Below are 18,321 nucleotides of genomic sequence, written 5' to 3' on the forward strand. Positions count from 1 at the left end.
TGTATATATCACCTCACTTGATTTTTTTGTAGTGGTGCATTTGAAATTTACTCTCGGTTATTTTGAAATTTACAGTGCACTATTATTGACTATAGTCACTCTACTGTGCAACAGATAACAAAATTTTATTCCTTCTGCCTAGCTATAAACTTGTACCGTTTGGTCAGCAACTCTCCATTCCTTCACTCTCCACCCCATACCCTCTAGTAACAATCATTTTACTCTCTACTTCCATGAATTCAACTTTTTAAAAGATTCCACAGGTGAGTGAGGTTGTAGCTATTTATCTTTCTGTTCCTGGATTATTTCACTTAGCATAGTTTCCTCTAGACCCATCCATGTTCTACCAAATAACAAAATTTTATGCTTTGTAAAGGCTGAATAGTATTCCATTGTGTATATATTACCACATTTTCTTTATTGGTTCATCCATGATAGACACTTAGTTTTATCCCATATCTTAGCTATTGTAAATAATGCTGCAATAAACATGAGAATGCAGATACCCTTTCCACATATTAATTTCAATTCATCTTGATACGTTCAGCAATTGGAATTGCTGAATCATATGTTAGTTTTATTTTCGGTCTTTTGAGGAACATTGATAGCATTTTCTATAATGGTTATACTAATTTTCTGTTCCCATCAACAGAGTACAAGGGTTTCCTTTTCTCCATGTTCTTGTCAACACATTTTTTAAAAAATAAAACCCATTCTGACAGGTATAAGATAATATCTCATTGTTGTTTTAATTTGTTTCTTTAATGATAAGTGATGCTGCACATTTTTTCATGAACCTGTTAGTCATTTGTATGTCCTCTTTTGAGGAATATCTGTCCAGATCCTTTGCCCATTATTTAATTGGGCTATTTCTTTCCTTGCTATTGAATGGTTTGAGTTTTCTATGTATTTTGGATATTCACCCCTTATCAGATGTATGGTTTGCAAATATTTTTTCCAACTCTGTGGGTTTTCTCCTCACTTCCTTAATTTCTTATTTAGCTGTCCATAAGCTTTTTAGTTTGATGTAATCACTGTCTGTTTTTGCCTTTGTTGCCTAAACTTTTGAGGCCATATCCAAAAAATCATTGCCTAGATCAACATTGTAGAACATTTCCCCTATGTTTTCTTCTAGTGTGTTTATAGTTTCAGGTTTTACATTTAAGTCTTTAATCCATTATGAGTGGATCTTTTGTGCATTGTATGTGATAAAGTTCTAATTTCATTATTCTGAATGTAGATAGCTAGTTTTCTCAGCACAATTTACTAAATCAACAGTCCTTTCCCTATTGTATGTTCTTGGCAATTTTGTCAAAAATCAATTGGCCACAAATGCATGGATTTATTTCCAGACTTTCAATCCTATTCCATTGGTCTGTGAGTTTGATTCCATGCCAGTATCATACCGTTTTGATTACAATTGCATTATAATGCCATTGTAAGTCTTCTAAGTCAGATAGTATGATGACTCCAGCTTTGTTCTTTTTGCTCAAGAGTGTTTTGGCTCTTCATGGTCTTTTGTGGTTCCATTAGAACTTAAGGATTTTTTTTTTTTAATTTCTGTGGAAAACAACATTGAAATTTTGGCAGGGACTGCACTGAATCTGTAGATTGCTTTGGGCAATATGGAATTTTCAGCAGTATTAATTCTTCCAATCCATAAACATGAGATATCTTTCTGTTAATGTCCTCTTCAATTTCTTTCATTAGTGTTTTATAGTTTTCAGAATACAAGTCATTCACTTCCTTAGTTAATTTTGTACCTAGGTATTTTTGCTGTTGCAATTGTAAGTAGGATCGTTTTCTTAATGTTTTCCTTTTTTAGATAACTCATTATTAGTGTATAGAAATGTCACTGATTTTTTATGTTGATTTTTATAACCTGCAACTTTACTGAATTTGCTTATCAGTTCTAAAAGCTTTTTCGTGAACTCTTTATGATTTTCTATATATAAGGTCATATTGTCAGCAACCACAGACAATTTTACTACTTCCCTTTCAAATATTAGATGCCTTTTATTTCTTTATCTTGCCTGATTGCTCTGGGTAGAACTTCCATAACTACGTTGGGAAGAAGTGTTGAGAGTGGGCATTCTTGTCTTGTTTCTTTTTTATTATTATTATTATACTTTAAGTTCTAGGGTACATGTGCATAATATGCAGGTTTGTTACATATGTATACTTGTGCCATGTTGGTGTGCTGCACCCATCAATTCGTCAGCACCCATCAATTCGTCATTTATATCAGGTATAACTCCCAATGCAATCCTTCCCCCCTCCCCCCTCCCCATGATAGGCCCCGCTGTGTGATGTTCCCCTTCCCGAGTCCAAGTGATCTCATTGTTCAGTTCCCACCTATGAGTGAGAACATGCCGTGTTTGGTTTTCTGTTCTTGCGATAGTTTGCTAAGAATGATGATTTCCAGCTGCATCCATGTCCCTACAAAGGATGCAAATTCATCCTTTTTTATGGCTGCATAGTATTCCATGGTGTATATGTGCCACATTTTCTTAATCCAGTCTGTCACAGATAGACATGTGGGTTGATTCCAAGTCTTTGCTATTGTGAATAGTGCCGCAATAAACATACGTGGGCATGTGTCTTTATAGCAGCATGATTCATTATGGAAAACAGTATGGCAATTCCTCAAGGATCTAGAACTAGATGTACCATATGACCCAGCCACCCCACTACTCGGTATATACCCAAAGGATTATAAATCTTGTCTTGTTTCTGATCTTAGAAGAAAGGCTTTCAGCTTTTCACAGTTGAGTATAATATTAGCTATGAGTTTATCATATATGGCTTTTATCATGTTGAGGTACATTCCCTCTATACCTATTCTGTTGAGAGTTTCTAACATTAAAATATGTTAAATTTTGTCAAGTGTTTTTTCTGCATCTATTGGGATGATCAATAGTTTTTATTATTCATTGTGTTTATTTGGTAAATCATAAACTATCCATATATTGCAACACATGGCTACCTCCTGCTTGATTATGGTGAAATTCTTTTGATATAGTTGAATCAGTTTTTCTAGGTTTTAAGGATTTTTGCATCTATGATTATCAGGGATATATAGCCCCGCAGTTTTCTTTTTTTGTCAATTTCCTGGTTTGGCTTTCATATTAGGGTAACGCTTGTCTCATAAGATAAGTTTGAAAGTGTTCCGTCTTCTTCAATTTTATGGAAGAAGTTGAGAAGGATTGGTATTAATTTTTATTTAAATGTTTCATGAAACTGAGTATGAAGCCATTTGGTTCTGGGATATTTTATGGAAGGCTATTTATTACTAATTCAATCTTCTTACCTCTTATTGGTATGTTTAGGTGTTCTGTATCTTTATGTCTCCATTTTAGAAGGTTGCATGTCTAAGAACTTATCTTTTCTTATAGTTTATTCATATTTTGCCATTTAATTGTTTATAGCAGTTTGCTATCCTTTATATTTCTGTGGTATCAGTTGTAATGTCTTCACTTCCATTTCTGATTTATTTACTTGAATCTCTCTTTTTCCTAGATAGTCTAGCTAAGAGTTTATTTCATCTTTTTATGAAACCAACTCTTAGTTTCATTGAATTTTCCTCTTGTTTCTCTTTTTCCTATTTTATTTATTCTTGATCTGACTTTTATTCTTATCTTCCTTCTACTGTCTTTAGGCTTAGTTTGTTCTTTTTCTGGTTCCTTGAGGTGTAATGAGATTATTCGAGATCTTGTCTTATTTTTTGATACAGGCATCTATTGCTATAAATTCCCCATTTGGGCCTGCTTTTGCTGTATCCTGTAAATTATGGTATGATGTATTTCCAGTTTTGTTTGTCTCAAGGTATTTTTAATAGTTTTTTGTTTCTCCTGTGACCCATTGTTTGGAAGCATACTGTTTAATTTCTACATATTTGGAAATTTTTCAAAATTTCTCCTGTTATTGATTTCTAATTTCATGTCACTGGGATTAGAAAGATACTTGATATTATTTCAAATCTATTTAATTTGTTGACTTGTTTTGTAGTCTAACATGAGATCTATCTTGGAGAATGCTCTATGTGTGCTTGAGAAGAAAGTGTATTCTGTTGTTGGATGGAATGTTCTGTATTGTCTGTTAGGTCCATTAGGTCTAAAGTGTAATTCAAATCCAGTGTTTTCTAATTGATTTTCTGTCTAGATAATATATCCATTGTTGAAAGTGGAGTACTGAGGTCCCCTACTACTATTATTATTATATTATAGTCTGTCTCTCATTTCAGATCATTTAATAATTGCTTTATGTATTTAGGTGCTCCAATGTTTGGTGCATATGTTTTTAAAATTGTATGTCTTCTTGATAAATTGACCCCTTTATCATTGTATAATTGCCATAATTGCCTTCAATGTCTCTTTTTATAGTTTCTCATTTAAAGTCTATTTTGTTTGATATAAGTATGGTTATCCATGCTTTCTTTTGGTTACCATTGACATTGAATATATTTTTCCATTCCTTCACTTTCAATCAGTGTCCTTACTAGTGAAGCAAGTCTCCTGTATGCAGCATATGGTTGGATCTCGAGGTTTTTAAAAATGCATTCAGTCATTCTATAACTTTTGCTTGGAGAATTTAATCCATTTACATTCAAGGTAATTGTTGATAGGTAAGGACTTGCTACTGCCATTTAGTAATTTGTTTTCAGGTTGTTTTGTAAATCTTTTGGTTCTGTTTTCTTTCCTATGGCCTTCCTTTGTTCTTTAACAATCTTCTGTTGTTACATCTTTTTTTAAAAAAAAAAATATATATATATATTTTGTGCCTCTATTTTAGGTTTTTTTCTTTGTACTTACCATGATGTTTTTATAAAAAGTCTTAAATTTAAAGCTGGCTATTTTGTTCTGATAACTTAGCTCTACACTTTTACTCTCTCCTCTTGCAGCACATTTTATGCTTTTAATGTAAGACTATGGCCTTTTGGGAGTAATTTGTATCTCTTAACATTTTACTGTATCTACAGTTTTCATTATTTTTGTCTGTTTAACCCTCATAGTAAAGATAGAATTGCTTTACATGCCACATATTTGCCATCTTGAAGACTACCTACAATGTCATTTCATAGGACTTGTGTTTACCCAATCTGCTGATAATAGCATGCTGATAGGACCTGATTAGCACAATGTAGCAAGATGATGAAAAATAAAACCCACAAAAATGCAGTGATTTACCATATCTAGTGGTCTGGAATATATTAGATATATCTTCTAAGGCTAAGAACAAACTGCTACATCTAGAACTTCCTACTGCTAACTTCCTATGTGAATTTTTTTGGATGCCAAAGGAAACATTTAACTCAGCTTTGTGTTCTGCTCTAACCAGTTTACCACCAATTTTGAGTGGGTCACAGGGCAAGAGAACCTCTACAGCTGATCCAAACTGCCACTCAAGCTGCACTGCTGTTAGACCTTATAACCTAGCTAATACATTGGTTCTTATATTTTTTGTAACAGAGAGACATGCTATAAGGATATTTGGCAAGTCCTATATGCAAGTCATATCACGGACCCTTGAAATTTTGGAATAAGCCATGTTGTTTTCTTGTTAATAGCTATTCTCTTTTTGAGAAATAGCCTCTTTATTGTTACTGAGATCTAGTAGATTAAATCCTTTACTATAGGCTGCGAAGTTGACTGAAGTATTGTCTGACCCAGAAAGCCATGAAGTTGGGAATACACAACAACACACAATCATCAAATGGAAATAATACATATGAGACTGCATTTTAATGGGTAAAAAGTTTAAGTAACTTCAATGGACAACTGGCTTAAATTACTGTAGTTTGTACTTTTGGTACATTGCCTCCTTTCCAACTCATATGCTAAAGTTCCTTATGACCAGTTGACTAATTAAGAAAAACTTTGGTCAGATTTGTTCATACTTTTGCACAATATATTAGCACCATCCAAAATAGATAACTGCAGCATTGTAAGCTATCTCAGGTTTATCCTTGAAGAAATGTAGTGAAGGAAAACCCTTACAGTAGACAGAACTTTGAGTGATAGTCCTCCTTGTTCATTTTACTTTACGAAAAGAAAAATGACCAGAGATGGGAGATGATATTGATTCAAGATAAACCAGTTCATTTGACTGACTGGATGACCAATGTCCTGGAAGGAACAAGATTGGCAAATGGAAGGAAAAGAAGTGTCTGGAAGAGTTATATGTATGGACCTTTCAGAACAGGAACAAAATGAAAGGATAGGCATATTCAGCAGAGAATGTTTTCAGTAATCAAGTGGGCAAAAGGACTTGTCATGTATATGTCAATTAGAAATTCAAATAAAAACAAACCAAATGTGTTCCTTGGTCAGCATCAATTATGTGTGGAAAACCATGATGATGAATTATTGGATTGGTGCAAAAGTAATTGCGGTTTTTGACATTACTTTTAATGGCAAAAACTGCAATTACTTTTGCACCAGCCTAAATAGTTATTTTGTAAGTCTGAAAATGAAGTTTTGGCATAAATAGTACAGACAGAGAAAACAAATACATATCCAAAATGTTGATTCCAGTTAGAAGAAATTGTTCTTTTATGGTAGGAGTGTTCTAATTTAATCAACCTGTCACATAGTTGATTTCCCAGCCTTCTCCATTTTTGCTCAGTGGATTCATGATTAATCTGCTGCAGACATTGCAACATATTTGAACTTTTGACAACAAGGCCCCATGATTTTTCAGGGAGTGGGAGATGGGTAGGAGTGAGGTCATCCAGCAACCATGTGACAGGTTGATTAAATTAGAACATTCCCCTTATAAAAGGGCAAAAAATTCTACTAATTGTAGTCAACACTTTTGATATGTATTTGTCTTCCCTGTCCATGCTACTTATGCCCAAACCTCATCTGTAGGCTTACAAAATATGTAACTTACATGACATCATGGTTTTCCATACAGCATTGATTCTGACCAAGGAATTCATTTGGTTTGTTTTTATTTGCAGTTCCTTACAAATTAGCAAATAAATTTTCAAATTAATCAGAATTTCTAACCATTTCTGTGACTTGTATGATCATTACTTTTATATTGTTAAAATTATTTTATCATCATTTTGTTTTTGAGACAGGGTATCTCTGTGTCACCAAAATACAGGGGTGTCATTGCAGTTCACTGTAGCTTCTACTTCCAGGTTCAATCAGTCCTCCTACAATAGGCTCCCGAATAGCTGGGGCCACAGGAATGCACAACACCCAACTAATTTTTGCATCTTTTTCTAGAGACAGGGTCACCCTATGTTGCCTCAACATTGGTCTCAAACTCCTGGGCAAAAGCGATCCTCACAACCTTGGCCTCCCAAAGTCCTGGGATCACAAGCTTGAGCCACCACACCTGGCCTGGTTAAGTTTTTATTGATTTGTAAGAACTCTATGTATTGAAGATCTTAACAATATTTGTTGCAAGTAATTTTCTTTTTATCACACTGAATATTAGCTGTTGGTGATGTTGCCCAAACCTCACTTTTTCTCTTTGATGCAAATGACTGGCAAAATAGAATAACTACTTACCTTGTTGTTAACCACCTACTTGAATCCTCGTGTAATTTTCACAATTTGCTTGCTGAGTGTGAAATTGAGCAAGTAAATTAACTTCTCTAACCTCACATTCCTCCACTGCAAAACTAAATGTTTAAAAGATAACTCTGAGATACTTTCCAACCTTTATAAACTATACAGACTTTTACTGTATGTTCACTTTCCTAGGCACTTTGGAACACTCTTTCAATAGCCTTCATGAAATTAATAATGAATATTCTTCTCTTTAGGGAAGTAGCTCTGATATATTCATTGTATTCTAATAACCATTATTATATCATACTGTTCTCTATACTTTTCTAAAATGCTGTAAAATATCACAGCTTAGAAAAGCTGTAAGAATCTTAAAGACTATCCTTCAATATCTCAAACCATCTCGTTTGACAAATAAGAGAAGTCTGGCTCAAAAAAATTAAGCAAATCGCTCAGGGCCACCCAACTGTGATATATTAGAATCTGAGTCCTGTCATGTTTAATGCAGTGTTGTTTTCACTATAAGCATTGCCTCTACTTTGGAGCTTTGCCATTCTTTTGATTATTATAGTTATCTTTAATATTTTAATATTTATGTCATTATATAAAAATTATTATTAAAACATATTTGATGCCTCTCTCTATGTGTATTTCCAAAGTACTAGGCAGTGTCAGTTTTATAGACTTGACACAGACCTTTAAGGAACTTAGGCTTTGAAAGAAACCGGTCTACTTTTGGCTTATTTATTGAAATTTAAGCCTAACTTTCAGAATTCTAACTTGATTCTGTGAGAAAACCCAAGTCAGACTTTCTCTTTCTGTTTAGAGAAACTCCTAGACACTTAAGCATGTAATACCTGAATCTAAGAGCATTAGAATAATTTTGGACAGCTGTAGAAGTGGCTATCCATATTTTGCCAAAGGGATCCTATGCTGCTATACCTGGTCCTATTTAAACTATAGTAACTTATGTAGCTTACCAGAGTGAATTCAGAGAAGGACAAAAATATGACCCAAAGACAAATGGTGTAAAGGAGCAATTTTGGTATGACTGTCCACTATGTGTCAGGTGCTGTGCTAGGAGTTGGGGATACGGAGATGAAAGACATATATCCTTTCCACTAAGACAGGAATTACAAATATTACTAAAGCATTAGAAATCAGAAGCATGCATACAGTTAGGTGAAGTTAATCTATTCAAGATTTCCCATGGGGTGACACCAAATGAAGTGAGGCTTTTGAAGAAGAAAATAGAAAGAATTTGTGGAGAAGACTGAGGGAGAAGAGCAGCATGTTTAAGACAGGATAACTTGGTTGACTGGAGTCCATTTTGGCAAGTAACCATAAAGAAGTGACAGAAATGGGGACCTAAAAGTATGGAAAATAAGAGGGATTATTTTCCTTTTCACTATAATTTTATTTCAGGAAATGAGAGCATCAAATTAGATGAATTCAAATTGAACCAGAATGATTAATAACAGGTTAAAGTATTGCCAAGAAACATCTATTTAATTGGTAGACTCTACAGGTATGGGAACTGATCTGTCATCTGTGACTTTCTCTCACTTATTTGGAAATAAAAATTTGCTTTGAGACTTGAGGTTCTTCAAAACCTGTGAAGTGAGGCCAAAATGTACAGTTTGAGCTTCACTAAGTGTATGTAGACAAGAACATATTTCCTTTGGGAGATCTCTTTATCATAGAAACAATTAACTTAGCATAATAAACAGGACAACAAAAACTCTTCAAATGATTTGAAATAATAAACACCGCAAGATCACCTTTTTGAAGCCTATCTTATTCAAAACAACCTTTCAGAGCTGTTGGCTTTAGTCTTCTTCCCAGAACCATAGTGGCAGTGCAGACTGATTTGCGACCAAGAGGAAATTGCAATGGCCAACAGGGTAGCTAGGAAATGAAACATTATTTAAATTTCAAGAGTTATGACAGAATGTGCATTTTTGGCATCCTATTACTGATATGTGGCACTCCACTTATAAAAGTATACAATTTATAAAACCTTCAACAAAAACACATAGATCTATGTATAATTCAACATACATAAGTGTATGTAGTGATAAACTGGAAAACAATATCCGTGAAATAGTTTTTTGTGCATTGTCAATGCAATAAGTTTGTTATCTAGAAATTTTAGGATACTCTTTTATCATATACTCATGTTCTTCTTATTCTCTGTTGCCCTTTTCAGAACATTATTTTTCCATACAAGGGTTTTCTTAAACCTTAAAGTTCATGTTACTTCTGTATACAATCCTCAATGTCTCATTTTTGTTTCATCTATCAGCTCCTTTTTCTATACCAAGGCTTTACTATTTGACTCAAGATTTTCTTCTCCATCCTCAAGTCTTACCACAATTCCAGTGATTTTAAACTCCCCTCTTGATCCATCCAGTACTCTGGCCTCCAAGTTTAGAAACCCTTCATTTTTTTTATTACATTTCTGTGTTTCTTTCATTTCACTTACATATTTTAGGTTTTGCACAGATATCTGCAGTCATTAGACCCATCTTTCTCTTCTTGTCTTATTTTCTGTCTTGCTTAGTTTGTACTAGTTAGTTCATCAGTATACAAATCTCTTATTAATACTCAAATCTCTTGATTAAGTATTCTTCTGTAGAGCAAACTCTAAAATCTAAGTAAATCAAAGTATCTGCCTTTTCCAAACCTATGTAGTTAAACACGGTGACTACTGCTACCACCACTACTACTACTACACCCCCCCCACACACACACACACAGGTGCTATCACAGGTTAATGATACACAGTCTAAACTGGACCTTCAAGTATTCCTTGAAATTTTTTATGTTTAACTTTTCAGTTCTCAATACTCTCATTCTTCACTATTTTCAATTTTCTCTATCTGTCTTAAGCCCTAGTTCTGACCATTTTTCTCTCACTCTCAGCCAATACCTTTATCTCCTACTTTCCAGAGAAAACAGAAGTCTATAGATGGGAACATATCCAGCTTCCAATTACTTTCTTTATTTTTTCTAAAAAAAAAAAAAAAAAAAAAGCAAAAAGCAGGATACATGTGCAGAATGTACAGGTTTGTTACATAGGTATACATGTGCCATAGTGGTTTGCTGCAACTATTGACCCATCCTCTAAGTTCCCTTCCCTCCCCACTCACACTCCAATAGGCCATGGTGTGTGCTGTTCCCCTCTCTGTGTCCATGTGTACTCAATGTTCAACTCCCATTTATGAGTGAGAACATGCAGTGCTTGGTTTTCTGTTCCTGCATTAGTTTGCTGAGGATGATGACTTCCAGCTTCATCCATGTCCCTGAAAAGAACATAATCTCATTCCTTTTTATGGCTGCATAGTATTCCATGGTGTATATGTACCACATTTTCTTTATCCAGCCTATCACTGATGGGCATTTGGGTTGGTTCCATGTCTTTGCTATTGTGAATAGTGCTGCAATAAACATAAATGTGCATGTGTCTTTATAGTAGAATGACTTACATTTATTTGGGTATATGCCCAGTAATGAGGTTGCTGGGTCAAATGGTATTTCTGGTTCTAGATCCTTGAGGAATCGCCACACTGTCTTCCACAATGATTGAACTAATTTACATTCCTACCAACAGTCTAAAAGTGTTCCTATCTCTCGACAGCCTCATGAGCCTCTATTTTTCCTGACTTTTTAACAATCACCATTCTGACTGGTGTGAGATGGTATCTCATTGCGGTTTTGACTTGCATTTCTCTGATGATCAGCGATGTTGAGCTTTTATTCATGTGTGATGGCTATGTAAATGTCTTCTTTTGAGAAGTGTCTGTTTGTATCCTGTGCCCACTTTTTGATGGGATTGTTTGTTTGTTTTTTCTTGTAAATATGTGTAAGTTCCTTGTAAATTCTGGATATTAGGCCAATTACTTTCAAAGTTGCTTCAATCCATATCCATTCTGTGTTTTACATTGCAATTGCTTGTCTTCCTATCTAAAGTTAATCTTCCCCATCTCTGAATTTTATACCTCACTGCCTACATACAAATTCAGTTAATTCTACATCTTAAGTGTTTCTCAAATCCACTCATTGCCTCTTTAATGATGAACTCTACCCTAATTAAAGTCATCACATGGCTCTCCTCTATTGCTCCATCAGACTCATTTCTGATTCTCATATTTCATTCTCATCTTGGCCCCCTTCAGTTTATCTTCCCCAGAGCAGCAAAAGTGTATTTTCTAAAATTCAAAACTAATCATATCACTTACCTGCCTAAAATCATAAAATGGCTCCTTCTCACCCTTGGGATAAAATTCCAGCTCCTTAATATAGTGCTTTAGATTCTTTGTAATATTTGACTCCCTATCATCTTTACATGATCATTCAAGTCACTGTGCCTTATAATCAAGTCACTGTGCCTTATAATCTACATCACAGCCAATATTAACTCATTTTATTTTCTCAAATCCACCAATCTCTCTTTCATCTCTAAGTCCTCATACATGTTATTTTCTCTGCCAGGAAAATTCTCCCTCTTGTCTGACTCCCTACAAGTAATTCTTTCAGGTGTTAACTTAATGACATTCTTTAACATACCAGTCTAATGACATGTTTATAGAAAATCTTTATCGATTCTCTCAAGTCTGGCTTTTATGCTGCTCCTGTAAGCTTCAGAGTTTCTCACAAGTGCGTTTATTATACTTTCTTAGAATGTAATAAATGTGCATTTATCACATTCTATTGTAATTGTTTATTTACATACCCAGTTTATCCCACTAGCTCCTTAAAACTGTGAGATTGTGAATCTTGTTCACTACTCTTAAAGTACTCCACTGGAGTACTTCTTCTCTAGTACCTCATATAGTACTCCACTATAGCATTTCTTCTCTAGTACCTCTATATTGTATAGCACTTCTTTGCTAGTATCTCTACATAATAGAAAATCACTGATGGGCATTTGGGTTGGTTCCATGTCTTTGCTATTGTGAATAGTGCTGCAATAAACATAAATGTGCATGTGTCTTTATAGTAGAATGATTTACATTTATTTGGGTATATGCCCAGTAATGAGGTTGCTGGGTCAAATGGTATTTCTGGTTCTAGATCCTTGAGGAATCGCCACACTGTCTTCCACAATGATTGAACTAATTTACATTCCTACCAACAGTCTAAAAGTGTTGTACCACTATAGTCCTTCTTCTCTAGTATCTCTGCATAATACTCCACTATAGCACTTCTTCTTTAGTATCTCTATATAGTACTCCACTAAAGTACTTTTTCTCTGGCATTTCTACATAATACTCCACTATAGCACTACTTCTCTAGTATCTTTTGCTCTCACCTGTCAGCTATTATTATGCCAGAATACAAGTCTGGATGAAAAAGTCATCTTATTCTGGATGTCAGGCCAGAAAAAAAAAAAAAAAGCATTGTAATTTTCTCTCTCTGACTTCTTTTAATTAGAGTATACCTGGGCTTCCAGAGAAACATGTAGTCCAGTTCTTGATATTGTCAAACTTGCTCTATTGTAAGGCATGAAGAACAGGACATTTTATGCCATTTTTAAAGGACTTGTAGAACATTTTTGAAAAAGGATAAAAAAGTAACTTCAGATTCATAAAAGATTAACATAAAAAATTTTTGGAACAGGCAAAAAGTAAGTGCTAAATGGTTACACTTACTTTGCATTTCACAAACCATTGAAATTGGTTATTCAAACAAATCATTACAGAATAGATATATACATGAAAGGATGGATAGATAGATAGGTTCATTGTTTTTTTTAATATCTCTCAAATGACTGTCCAAAAAGACTTGTTAAGAGGGCACTTACTAATCACTTATTACATATTACCTTAATGCTATGCCTTTAATACTATAATTATCAGGGTCTATATTTGGCATATTTTAAAGAAGGATTTATCATTGCCGGTTTTCTCCCTTCAAGCTAATATTTGCTAGCATTTAATAAATGCTTACTATTTGCCAGGAACAATACTAAGTGCCACATATATATACACACACGTATATATCAATGCATAAATATATATACACACACATATACATACACACACACATATATAAATACTTCTAAATTCTTATAGTAGGCAATATAATGTTAGTACTATAATTATCCTTTTCTCTAGGGTTTACATAACAATGCACCACACAACAAGTGGCTTAAACGACAGAGATTTATTCTCTCACTGTTCTGCAGGCTAAAAGAAGTTCAAAGTCAGGGTGTCAGCAGGGTCACGTTCTCTCTGAAGGCTGTGGCAGAAGACCTTCCTTGCAATGTCTCAGTTTCTAGTGATGATGTTAGCCCTTGGTGTTCCTTGACTTGTAGATGCATTACTTTCATCTCTGCCTATGTTGTTACATGACATCTTCCTTGTGTGTCTTCTTTGTCTACTCCTTTCTTCACACCAGGACATTAGTCCGGTTGGATTAAGGGCCCATAAAGACCCTATTTCCAAATAAGGTTCCATTCAATTAATTACCAAGGGCTAGAACTTTGTCTTAGTTCATTTTCTGCTGCTATAACAGAATACCATAGACTGGGCAATTTGTAAGGAAAAGAAATTTATTTCTGTTTGAGAAGCTAGAAAGTCCAGGAGCATGACACCAGCACAATGTGAGAGTCATCCCATGCAGAAAGCATCACATGGCTATGAGGAAGGAGAGTTCTCCTATCCTTTCTCATATCCTATCATAATGCTATGAGAGAGAGAAATCACCAGGGGCTGGACACACTTTGTAACAACCCACTCATGATAATCAACCTGTTACCACTTTAATGACATCAATCCATTCTTTAGGGCTCTTCCTCATGACTTAATCACTATTATTAGGTTCTACCTCCCAATGTTATTGTCTTGGTGATTAAGTTTCCAGTGCATGAACTTTTGGGGGAATATATTTAAACCATAGCATTCCACTCTGGTTTCAAAAGTCATATCCTTCTCACAGTGCAAAATACAATCATTCCATCCCAATGGTCCCAAAAGGCTTAACTCATTTCAGCATTAACTCAAAAATCCAAAGTCCAGAGTCTCATTGTAAATCAGATATGACTGAGACTCTAAACACAATTCATCCTGATGCAAATTCCTCCAGCTGTGAGCCTGTAAAATCAAAACAACTTACTTAATTCTAAAATACAATGATGGGACAGGCATAGCGTAGACATTCCCATTCCATAAGGGAGAAATAGGTTAGAAAAGAGGGGTAACTGATCCCGAGTAAGTCTAAAACACAACAGGCCAAACAACATTAAATCTGAAGTTTCCAGAATAATCTTCTTTGACTCTACACTCATCTTACTGGGAACCCTGGGTTGAGGAGGGAGTTGAGACCCTACGCTATAGCTGTGCTGGTCTCATTCCATGCTTCAGTGCTCTTGCATTGGAGTCTCATGGCTGTAGCTTTCCCAGGCTAGAGTTGGATGCTGAGAATCCTAAAGTTTTTTGGTCTTGGGAGTGGCCCCACTTCCATGGTCTCACTACGATTTGTTCTCATAGAGACTCTCTGCAGCAGCTCTGCCCCTGAAACAGTTTTCTAGCTGGGCCCTTAGGCTCTCTGTGACATCCTTTGAAATCTACATGGAGGAACCTATGTCCCTGCAGCTCTTGCACTCTGTGCACTTGCAGAATTAGCACCACATGGATGCCATCAATGTTTATGGCTTGTATATTCTGAAGTGGCAGGTTGAGCTGCACATGGGGCCACTTAATCCATGGCTGGGGCAAGTGAAGAGTGCTGTGCAGGAATGCAGGGAGCAGAGACCTGAGGTAGCTCTGGGAAGCAAGTCCCCTAAACAATTCTGCCCCTCTAGAGCTTGGGCCTGTGATAGACAGGAAAACCTTGAAGATATCTGAAATGCCCTCAGTGTCTTTTACCATTATCTTGATAATCCCTGCATCAGTACTAATCTCCTTAACAAATTGTTGCTGGGCCACAACCTTGGTTTTCTTTCCTGAAAATTATTTCATTCTCTAACACATGTCCATACTGAGTTTTCCAAATCTTTCTGCTGTACTTTCTTTTAGATTATAAATTCCATCTATAAGTCATTTCTTTCCTCTCACATCTTACAGTAAGTGATGAAAAGTAGACACACAGTGGACTGAATGCTTTACTCCCTAGATATTTCTTTTTCTAGATATGCTAGCTCATTACTCTTAAATTCCATATTTCATTAAGCCTCCAGGCATGAACACAGTTCAGCCAAGTTCTTTGATACTTTATAGTAAGGATGGCCTTTACTCTAGTTTCCAATAAGGTATTCCTTATTTCTGTCCGAGACTTCATCAGAATGTCCCTTATTGACCATATTTATATCAACATTCTAATCATGACCACTTGAGTGATCTCTAAGAAATTCTAGACTTTCCTGGCATTTCTTGTCTTCTTCTGAGTCCTCATCAGAATTACCGTTAATGTTCCATTCATGGCAATCTAGGATTCTTCTAATCTGCTCTTTCAAATTCTTCCAGCCTCTGCTCATTACACAGTTCGAAAGCCACTTCCACATTTTCAGGTATTATTATTGTAGCAATATCTCTACTCCCAGTACCAATTATCTGTCTTAGTCCATTTTCTGCTGCTGTAACAGAATATCACAAACTGAGTAATTTATTTAAAAATAATTTTTTTTCATGGATTGGGAGAGACGGAAGTTCAGGAGCATGGTGCCAGCATCTGGAAAGGGTCACACCATGGCAGAAAGCATCATTGGTGAGTGAGGGTGCAAGACAGAGAAACACCAAGGGCCAGACTCACTTTATAACAACTCACTCTCATGATAACTAATCCACTCCCATGATAATGACATTTATCCATTCTTCAGGGCTTCATTCTCATGACCCAATGACCTCTTGTTATGCTCCATGTCTCAATACTATTTCAACAGGGATTAAGTTGCCGACACATAAACCTTTTGGGGACACATTAAAACCATAGCAGACTTCAACATATTTTTTAGGAGTGAGGCACAATTCAACCCACAACACTAGTCAAACTTCAGTATCTTCACTCAACTTTTCTTCTGGTCTTTGAAAGTCTTTCCCTCTCAGTGCCATTCCACCCTTGGCCCCACTGCTGGCTCCACTCCTCCCTCTGCACCACAATTCATGTGGTAGCTTCCACTGAGCCCATGTGGCTATCACCTCCGAGCAGAAGATGGCAGTGCTGCCCACATGTGCTGATCTTGACAAATCTGTCAGGGATGTTTTCTCCAAGGGCCATGGATTTGGTCTAATAAAGCTTGATTTGAAAGCAAATTCTGAGAATGGATTGGAATTTACAAGCTCAGCCTCAGCCAACACTGAGACCACCAAAGTGAAGGGCAGTCTGGAAACCAAGTACAGCTGGACAGACCATGGTCTGATGTTTACAGAGAAATGGAACACTGACAATACACTAGACACTGAGATTACCATGAGGAGTAATGCACATGGACTGAAGCTGACTTTCAATTCATCCTTCCTACTGGGGAAGAAAAAGCAAAGCTGACCTTTAATTCATCCTAACCTGGAGAAAAAACCGCTAAAATACTTGTGGTAGCACATCAACCTGTGACATGGATTTTGAAATTGCTGAGCCTTCAATCAGAGGCTCTCTGGTGTTGTGTACAAGGGTTGGCTGACTGGCTACCAGATGAATTCTGAGACTGCAAAGCCCCAAGGGACCCAGTGCAACTTTGTGGTTAGCTAGAAGACTGACGAATTCCAGCTTCATACTAATGTGAATGATGGGATAGTGTTTGGTGGTTCCATTTAACAGAAAGTGAACAAGAAGTTGAGAGCACTGTGAATCTCTCCTGGACAGCAGAAAAATGTAATACTTGCTTTGAAATAGCAGCCAAGTATCAGATCAACCCTGATGCTTGCTTTTTGGATAAAGTGAACAACTTCAGTCTGTTAGGTTTAGGATATATTCAGACCCTAAAGCCAGGTATCAGACTGACACTGTCAGCTTTCCTGGATGGTAAGAACATTCAGGCTCACAAGCTTGGATTAAGACTGGAATTTCAAGTGTAAATGAATGCTGTACAGTTGTTTAATTTAAAACTGTTTTGCAGCATAGGTGTCTTCATAATTTAATGTATCTTTTAATGTCGTATTTCTGGGATGCAGGTATTGCTAAATATCATGCTAGGCCTCTGGGTCAAAAATGATTCAGCTTTAAGGTATTACCCTTTCAAAGGTACAGAAGAAACTCAATTCCAAAGGAAAGTCTTTTCGGCTGTAGAATTGGAGGGAACTTGGTTTTTCTAGAAATGCCAGATTTATTTTTTATGTAGAAATGTTTGCAAATGGAAGCTGACAATATAGAGGCACTTTGTAAATTCATAGTGAATAAATGAATAAAACTGTGGTTTCCTAAGAACTGAACCTTGGTTTCTTAACCCTAATAGATGAGAGGCTCGTTGGTTGACGGTGTGTATGAACTCACCTGAAAGGGACATTTTTAGACAGATATTCATGACCTGTTCCCCATCTCAGTTCATCATCACCTCTTTTACACCGAAAGGTCTGCAGGATGTGATAACTGTTTCTTTTGGCCATTTAGGGGTAGAGAGGATAAATGTGATGAAACCAATAATTCAGGACTTAATTCCTTCTCATGTTGTGGTTTTTCGTCCTTGCACCAGAATATGAAATAGCTTCCAGGAGTTCCAGCTATAAGCTTGGAAGAGTCTGTGTGATTTTAATTACATGGTAACAATACTCAGAATCTAAATTGAACTTCTGTTGTATTGTCACCACTCAATTTATTTTTTTAGCAGTTTAATGGGTATATTTTAAAGTCTTCCATTTTTTTG

The 18,321-nt window shown here is 35.8% G+C and overlaps 1 pseudogene; it reads left to right on the plus strand.

The window, feature by feature from the left end:
* The first annotated feature begins 16,676 nt into the window (after positions 1 to 16,676).
* LOC117074088 lies at positions 16,677 to 17,536 on the plus strand (annotated as a pseudogene).
* Positions 17,537 to 18,321: the final 785 nt, after the last annotated feature.

The sequence above is a fragment of the Trachypithecus francoisi genome, unplaced genomic scaffold (genome assembly GCF_009764315.1).
Source record: "Trachypithecus francoisi isolate TF-2019V2 unplaced genomic scaffold, Tfra_2.0 Lachesis_group5, whole genome shotgun sequence".
Lineage (NCBI taxonomy): Eukaryota > Metazoa > Chordata > Mammalia > Primates > Cercopithecidae > Trachypithecus > Trachypithecus francoisi.